This window comes from Marmota marmota, unplaced genomic scaffold (genome assembly GCF_001458135.2).
Source record: "Marmota marmota marmota unplaced genomic scaffold, marMar, whole genome shotgun sequence".
Classification (NCBI taxonomy): Eukaryota; Metazoa; Chordata; class Mammalia; order Rodentia; family Sciuridae; genus Marmota; species Marmota marmota.
Window position 1 is genome coordinate 6,017,883 of NW_025999968.1, and position 9,525 is coordinate 6,027,407.

At 37.6% G+C, this 9,525-nt stretch overlaps 1 protein-coding gene across 1 annotated transcript in view; it reads left to right on the plus strand.

Moving 5' to 3' along the window:
- The first annotated feature begins 1,450 nt into the window (after positions 1-1,450).
- Usf3 (upstream transcription factor family member 3) overlaps positions 1,451-9,525 on the plus strand; it is a 46,342-nt gene continuing 38,267 nt past the window's right edge. Inside the window, exon 1 of the mRNA XM_015478505.2 lies at positions 1,451-1,841. The gene's annotated coding sequence lies outside the window, so the exon portion shown is untranslated. The remainder of the gene's footprint in view (positions 1,842-9,525) is intronic.

Below are 9,525 nucleotides of genomic sequence, written 5' to 3' on the forward strand. Positions count from 1 at the left end.
GCGGCTCCGGGCTCAGCTCCACCCACCCCCTTCTTTGCTCCCAGAGGCGAGGGCTGAGCTAAGTGTGCCTTGTTCTTGGGGACCCCTGTGTGCGGAGCCGGGCCCCGTGCGAGCGCTGGAGGTGCGCGCACCCCTCTTCAGCCAGTCTTCCTGGCGCTCTCGGTGCCAGGCTGGTTGCTGCGCCCCGGCCCACAGACGCGCGCTGGTCGAGAGAGGCCCCATGTGGTCCTGGGTGCATAAAGAGCCTGGCAGCCCGGTTCACACCGGATGGCCTTTGCCTGCCTCAGTCACCTTTTCTTGCCTTCTTCATCTCCCCTTCTTTCCTTGCCCTCAGACTTTCCTTTGGACCCCTCGTCAAAGTCGTCGTATGGCTTGCTTTTTAACTCTCACCCCTATGTCGAAGAGTTAAGGCTTGCATTTTCTTTTTAGAAGCCTATCTATCTTTTGCTTTCCGAATAAGAGGGGTATAAGCAGATGATCAACTCTTCAATCTGTTTCTTTATTTCTCTAAGAAACACGAGGTTTCTGGGCCCTTGTTTAGGTTCACCAGTTTGATTGTTGAGTTCTCTCCTACTCACTCTTCCAACCCAACCCACCCTTTTACGCTGTGTTATGGGTTTTTGTATTCATTTACTTTATCTGGAAATAAACGAATAATAAGCCCACATACCAAATCCTAACTGATGTGCAGATAACATTTCTGCCAAGCAGATACAGTGTACTAACACCGCACAAAGCAAGACAGTTTTGACCAACTTTTCAGGTAAAGGGATAGTAGAGGTTAGGAAAGGCAGCAGAATACAACATACACTAGTATGGCAGTAGGTAAAAAAGTGGATGTGTAACCGATGTGAGTCTGCATTATGTATATAGGGTAAAAATGGGAGTTCATAATCTGCTTTTCATAATCTGCTTGAATCAAATGTATGAAATATGATATGTCAAGAACTTTGTAATGTTTTGAACAACTAATAAAAAAAGAATATAGTTGCTTACTTATTTTTTTTTTTTGAGAGAGAGGGGGGAGAGAGAGAGAGAGAGAGAGAGAATTTTTAATATTCATTTTTTAGTTTTCGGCGGACACAACATCTTTGTTTGTATGTAGTGCTGAGGGTCGAACCGGGCTGCACGCATGCCAGGCGAGCGCGCTACCACTTGAGCCACATCCCCAGCCCTAGTTGCTTACTTATAAACAATGTCCAGATTTCTTGAGTGAAAATTATGGTGAGGAATAGTGACCCTGGAGCATTTCCCCACGTTTACTTTAAGCAAAAAGACTTGCTTTTTGAAAGATCAACAGGCTGTCACACTCTTTATCGTCTTGCCTTTTTCCTCCCCTTGTAGGACTCTAGTTTAATGTCTGAGTTGCTATGTAGGATACATGTGTTTCCTTTTATTTGAAGTGCTCTGAAAGTATTTGTTACAGAATAAGTAAAGTACATTGTAATCATTGGACTTCTGAAACCAGGAGTGATATAATGTTTCCAAGCACTGCAAGAATGAATACTTTATCTCACATTTTGCTGTAATCTAAGCAGTATGACTTTTGTATCCTTTGGTATTAGATTCTTTTTGTATTTGAGAGTTTTATAAAATTTGCACATGGGTGCAGCCTAGAACATTCCCAAATAAGAAAGCACTGCACTGCAGGGATGCAAAGGGAGCTTAGAATTGAAATCACAGAAGTGAATTTCTAAAGTTGCAGACCATACAGCCAGTGAACTAGCTGTTTATGAGCTGGTGGATTCTTTTTCTGTATTCATAGCTTTGCCTGTCAACCAGGGGAAGAAACATGAAGAAAACAGACTGTTTAACTTAGCTTAGAAGATAACTTTCAACAGGTAATCAGCCCAACACTGTCGTTTAAAAACAGTCTTAAGTCAAGCTTGAGTCTTAACCATATCTCACATATGTTATCTTTCTGTTGTCTATCCCAGTGGTTTTCAAACTATACCGCACATCACCTTGTGTGACTTTAAAATTTAAGACTCATGACATTTCCCCCCAGAAGTTACTCTTTTTTTCTTTTCTTTTCTTTCTTTTTTCTTTTTCTTTTCCTTTCCTTTTCTTTCTTTCTTTCTTTCTTTCTTTCTTTCTTTCTTTCTTTCCTTTTCTTTTTTTTTTTAACCACCAGTGATTGAACCCAGGAGCACATAACCACTAGGCCAAATCCCCAGCCCTTTTTTTTTTTTTTTGGAGGATGGGGGGGCTACTGGGGATTGAACTTGGGAGCACTCAACCATTGAGCCATATCCCCAACCCTTATTTTGTATATTATTTAGAGGCAGGGTCTCACTGAATTGCTTAGTGCCTCACTGTTGTTGAAGCTGGCTTTTGAACTCATGATCCTCCTACCTTAGCCTCTGAGTTGCTGGGATTGTAGGCATGCACCACTATACCCAGCTCAGAGGTTACTTTTGACCTGGAGTAAAGGTTACTTTTGACCTTGAGCACATCTTTTAAAAATGTCCAGTGATTCTGTTCAACAGTACTAGGGCTGAAAATTCCCATACTTCTAGAATAATATACAAATTGCTAGGCAAATATTATAGTTTTTCTAATGCAGGTCTTCACTGTGTGCCCCTACTGTGTTCCATTGTGAACCTTTGGAACAACCTCAGTGTGTGTGTGTGTGTGTGTGTGTATGTGTGTGTACACACACACACACACACACAATTGAGATTCCTGCTTTTGTTAACAACATTGCCATTATAAGGATATTGGTCCTTCTCTCTGTAATCTCCCTCCTCACCAGCAATAGTTTTGATTATACTTTTATGAAGGTTTTTCCAGACAGCTTAGTCTAGTTCTTAGTGATTGGCTCTCTTTAAATTTTCATAATACATATCATTTAAAAGATTCCCTTAGTGTGCAAGCATGGTATCGTTTAACTTCTTATGTATACATGTTTCATTAGGCTCCAACTTATCTTGATTAAGTCCCCAATGTTTCTCTCTGCATACCTTACTAATATTGAATTCATATGTAGATGTCAGTTATTTTCTTATATTTTACTAATTTATTCAGTAGGTTATTTTCTATTGCCCCTTAACAACTTGCATGTATTTCTCCATTAGCACTTATCACATTGTCATAAGTATGTGTTTATCTACTTTTTCCTCCAGATTTTTACCACTGCCCCCAACCCCAGTTCTTCCGCATTGGTGGATATGGTTTACATTATATTCTTAAATACAGTGCAGTGTGGAAGAGCTAGAACCCAACAAACATAGGTCTGTGTTCTTTACCTTTGTATTTTCAGGACCTAAAGTTGCACTTGTCATTAGCAGGCACTTAATAAATGTGTGTTAAATGAGTAAATGACTTCCAGGTTATATATTATTCAAACGTAACTTTATATATATTTAGCATAGGTTGAATTGGCATTACCTTTGCTATTAAATATGATGTTCTGTACTTCTACTATGGATTTACTAAGAATTAGTAGAGTGTAAGTAATTGTCTAAGTAATTGAAGTTGTGACAGATCCCTTAAATATATAATCTTCTATCCAGTGTGCACAGACATATGCACCTTGAATCTTTTGCTCTGAGCTTGTTATCCATAAAATATTTGTGGAATTCTTGCTAAGAGAAAAGCTGTTAACTGTCCAATTGGATAATTTTTCTTTTTCTCATTAAATTTGCCATATGGGTACAATTGCAGTACTTCAGAAGGCCAGATCTTTTAATTAGATCAGTAGGACATGATAAGTTACTCCTATTAATGTGCTAATACTGTGTTTTTAATTCAGTTCATCAAGTATTTATTGAATACTTACCATGTGCCCAACACCATTAGGTGCTAAAGAGAATACAGAAGACATAAAGTAGTAAACTTGACTCATAAGATATTTTCAGACTTATTGGGAGAATTGGGGAATACTACATAAGATGCTAAATTAAACCTATGTACACAAGATCTATGATGTAATAATTATACTGAAAAATTAGCAAAGACTAGATATTCTTTCAAAGGACATTGATTACACTTAGTACTGAGTACTAAATGTTGAGAACACAAATATAATATATGTGATTTCTACCATTTAGAAGCTTATAGCTAATGGGGAAAACTAATTAGCATATAGAGTATATTTCATGTTAAAACTTTATGTCATGATGTTTGGAACTATGGAGAAGGGTAATCTAATCCAACTTCTAGGGATCAGAGAAAGTTTCAAAAGAGGACAGTAGAAGTTCCCATTAGAGAATCGAGAATCGATAGGGGCATTCAATTCAAAGGAACAGTACAAAAGCACGGAAATGAGAAAGACATTCCTTGATTAAGTACCTGCAGGTAGATTGATATCACTAGAAAGTGGAGTGTTAAAGGCGTAGACTTTGGAGTCATACAGATGTGGTTTACAAACTTTTGTTTCTGAGGGTCTGAGCCCTTGAAGATTTTGCCTTTTTGAAAAACTGTCATCTTCTGGTAACTTCACTGCTAGTCTTAGTACAAAGAGGTACCCTAAGATTCCTCCAGTTTCTATATGTGCTCTTTGTAATTTCCCTTTTATCTATTGGCTGGCTGCACGAGGAGACACAGATAGCCTTACTTCCCTATTAATGAAGCCATCTTGGGATTTCCTGGTGAAAGCATTCTCATATTAGCTATGAGAAGGGCCAGAGCGGGGAAAATTGTGAAGTAACTGTGAGAGATAACCACTTCTACCTCTGTACCACTTTGAGGACCAGTTCTTTTTGGTTGTGAACAATAGACATTGATTTGGCTAACTTAAGCTGAAAATGGGGACTTATGGGTACATACCGGATAAACTCAATGAAATGAAAGAAGGCAGAATACTGAAGTCTCAGGAATGTCTGAGAACAGAAGTTTCTGGGATCATGTTAGTCTGTGGGATTAACTTAGACCCAGCCAGCTTTCTTTTTTGTGTAAAAGTGTTATTGGTCAGCTACATTCCCACCCCTGAGGTGAGCCAGTATGAAGTTCCATCAGAACTCAGAGATGGAGCAGATAGCTCTCCAAAAGAAAAATGGGGTATTATTACCAGAAGGGCCAAACAACAGGTATTTCCTACAGACTCATTAGGTTTGGCATTGTAGTCTTTTGGTGATCTTGGTGTAAGCAGTTTTTAGAAATGAAAGTTAGATGACAGCTGGTTGAAGAGTAAATGGGAAATGAGGAAGAGGGAACAGTGAGTGTAAACTAGTTGTTTAAGAAGCCTGATGGTTGGGAGGAAAATAGAAAGGGAACACTCAGTTAGAAGTTCAGGGGGAAAAATAGTTTAGGCTTTTAAGTGGAAAAAAAAATCAAATAAGGATCTATTTTAATGAAAAAACACTAAATAATATATGAGAGAAAAGAGATTATATAGCAAGTTTATCAAGTAGTTAGAGTTGAGTATAGAAAGGGTTTAGTATTAGCTAGAAATCTGGGAAGGTTTTATAGATGAGGACAAACTTGCCCTGGACTTTAAATGGTTGGTGGGATTTGAGTAAGCAGAACAAAGTGGAAAGGGTATATCAATGAGAGAATAGCGTGAATTTGGCAAAAAAGTGAACTTGTTGATAAGGAGCATGGGGAAGAACCTATTTGAATTGGAGAGGAGGGAAGAGTTAACCCTGTTCCTCCATGTGTTATAACAGTACATAGGTGGAAGTAGATGGGTGAGACTGGTCAGTGAAGAAGACAGAGTTATAAAAACCAGGACCCACAGTTTGGATGTGATGCGGTTGTCAGTAGGAAATGGTACAGTTCTCTGTTGGTATCTATGGGGGATTTGTTTCAGGACTGCCCCCAACCAAAAGATAGGAAAATTCAAGGATGCTCAAGTCACATATAAACAATGTACTATTTACATATAACCTATTACACATCCTCCTGTATGCTTCCAATCATCTCTGTTACTTATAATGCCTTTTATAATGTAGATAGAGTCACTCATTGCTTGATGATGGGATATGTTCTGAGAAATATGTCATTAGGTGATTTAATCATTGTGTGAACATCATAGAATGTACTTACACAGACCCACATTTGTAGCCTGTTTTCTTAGGCTGCAAACTTGTACACTGCTGAATGCTATAGGCAATTATAACAATGATAAATATTTGTCTAAACATATCTAAACATAGAAAAGTTACAGTATAAATACAAGGCAACGGAATTTTTTAGTCCCAGTATGATCTGGACCGCCATTGTATTTGTGAGCTATTATTGATCAAAACATCATTATTCAGTGCATGGTTAATATTGTATTGTTTGGGGGATAAGAAAAACAGACACCTCCCCCTCAATATTTTTTGTCTGAGATTAGTTGAATTCATGGATGTGGAATTGTTGGTTAAAGTTTGGTGTCACTGATTAAAATTGAGAATTTGGAAGTAGATCTTTTAAGAGAAAACACAATTTCATGTGTTTCAGGCAGACCTGTTTATTTGTTTTGAAATGAAATGTTCCAAAGGGAATTTTGCCTAACCAAAGATTTGGAGCAAGATCAGAGTTGAAAAGTAGTTTTATTTTATAGAACCACCATATGAACCAGCTATCCCACAAGAACTAAATTCAGCATACTGTAATGATACAACCACCTCAATGTTTATAGAAGCACAATTCACAATAGTCAAGTTAGGGAGCTAACACAGATAAGTATCAACAGATGAATGGATAAAGAAAATGTGGTATATGTACACAATGGACTTTTACTCAACCATAAAGAAGAATGACATTATGGCATTTACTGGTAATAAATGGATGGAACTGGAGAAAATCATGCTAAGTGAAATAGAATAGAATGAGAAAGTCAGAGACTGGAATGTTTTCTCTCATATGCAGAAGCTAGAGCAAAAAAAGGAAAAAATGGGGGGTAGGTAGGGAGCAGATACCATAAAAATAAAGGGGAGATCAGTGGAGGAGAAATAGAGGATTCGGGGGAGGAAGAGGGAAAGGGAGGAACTGCAAATGAAACTGACATAATTATGCTATGTACATATACATGAATACATCACAGTGAATTATCCCTTTTTGTATATTTATAAGTACCAAAAGTCAGCCTCAGCAATGGTGAGGCACTAAGCAACTCAGTGAGACCCTGTCTTTAAATAAAAAATACAAAATAGGGCTGGGGATGTGGCTCAGTGGTCCAGTGCCCCTGAGATCAATTCCCAGGACTACCCCCCTTCCCCAAAAAAATGAGATTAAAAAGTAATTGTATTCAATGTTTATAGCAGCACAATTCACAATAGCTAAACTGTGGAGCTAACCTAGATGCCCTTCAGTGGATGAATGGATAAAAAAATGTGGTATATATACACAATGGAATTTTACTCAGCAATAAAAGAGAATAAAATCATGGCATTTGCAGGTAAATGGATGGCGGAGAGAAGATAATGCTAAGTGAAGTTAGCCAATCTCCAAAAAACAAATGTGGAATGTTTTATCTGAATAAGGAGGCTGACTCATAGTGGGGTAGGGAGGGGGAACATGGGAAGAATAGATAAATTCTAGATAGGGAAGAAGGGAGGGAGGGAAAGGAAGGAGGCAGGGAATTAGCAAGGATGGTGGAATGTGATGGACATCATTATCCAAAGTACATGTATGAAGACATGAATTGGGTGTCAACCCACTTTATATGCAAACAAAGATATGAAAAATTGTGCTCTATATGTGTAATAAGAATTGTAATGCATTCTGCTGTCGTGTATTTAAAAAATAAAATCAATTTAAAAAAGTAATTTTATTATAAAATACAATGACCTTTACACAGAAAAAAGCGAAAACTTTTTAGGGAGAAAACAAACAAAAAAGAGCACTAAGACTGGGAACTCAAATGAGAAAGAAAGATTCATATTAAAGAAGAGGGTGCATAACTGGATAAGAAGATGACAAGCTAAGGAGAGAGTATTTCAAGGAAAGGGAGATATCAATAGCACAAATCATACCGAGAGAAGATTGAAAATAGACAAAAGATCTTTGGTGAAAAATAGTCCCTGTCCTCTAAGGAAGCAGTTTTTGTTTGTTGGAGCCTTTAAAAGGCATACTGTCATGGATTTAGGAGGCTAATGAAGAAAAGTCAGACGTTTTTAAGGAGGAGTGGAATGAAATGGAGTGGTAGACAGACAGTTTTTGTTTAATATGAGGAAAATCTTTGCATTTTGAAAGCAAAAAATATATGGATAAGGAGAAAATAAAGTGCTGAAGAAGAAAAAACAAGTATAGAGTCCCTGTTCATGGATCAAAGAGTTAGCTTTAGGAAGGTATGGACAGCTGAAAGAACAGATATTTAGATATAAACAGGGTTTCTTAGGGGAATCATAGGATCCAATTTAGGAATTCATACTAGATGATCTTCATCTTCTTTATCAGTTGGGGGAAAAGGAAGAAGAGCAACTAACATATTTAACACCTGCTATATACTAGGGTTGTTGCTAGATCCATTAAATATATTATTATGTGAACTCCTATTGGTCCTCTCAGGCTTGATGAGACTGTCCCACTTTTAAATGTGAGGCTGCTGAAGAATACTTACTTCAAAACCAAATAGTACATTTTTTCTTGAGTGTGACATTAAAGGCTATTCCCATCTCTTTATATCATTCATTGATGTGGAGTGAAGGATACATGATGGACTGACATTAGTTGTATTAATTACTACAGTGACTGTGCCTCAGAATCATTTTAGTGCTTTATTTTGTTTGTTTTTTTATTTTTGTTTAGTTTTAATATTTTCCAGGCTGGCCTTGACTCCAGGTTCAAGGGATTTTCTGCCTCAGTCTCCTGGAAAACTGGGACTATAGGTGCATGCCACTATGCCTGGCTCCATTTTAGGAGCTTTACAAAAATTCCTGCATGTTCCAACCCAGTCATTCATTCAGCAAATTCTTATTGAGTACCCACTATGTGTCTAGTATTGTTCTAGGCACTTAGAATACATCAGTGAATGAAACACACTCAAATGCCTGCCCTCAAGGACACTATCTGCAAACCAATCTCTGGAAGTAGATCTTAGTGATCCAATGATTAATCAGATTTTGGAACCATTACTCTAGGATTAAGTAATGAAAGATAGACACCGACTGCTGAATGACTTCTAATGGGTCTCTTCTGCACAGAGCGCTCAGTAACAGAAACGTTATTGGAAGATGATCCTAGGGGACTAGCATAAGATCCAGGAGTTAAACATGGAATTAACTACTATGGTTTAGACATGCAGTGTGCTTTAAAGGCTCTTATGTTTTTTTTTTCTATTTTACAATTTGATTTATTAAAATATTTTTGCAAATTAATTGATATCATTCTCTACTGTTTTCTTTTTTTTTTTAATTGTTGGTTGTTCAAAACATTACATAGTTCTTGATATAACATCTTTCACACTTTGCTTCAAGTGGGTTATGAACTCCCATTTTTAGCCCATATACAGATTGCAGAATCACATCAATTACACATCCATTGATTTACATATTGCCATACTAGTGACTGTCCTGTTCTGCTACCTTTCCTATCCTCTACTTTCCCCCCTCCCCTCCCCTCCCCTCCCCTCTTCTCTCTCTACCCCCTCTACTG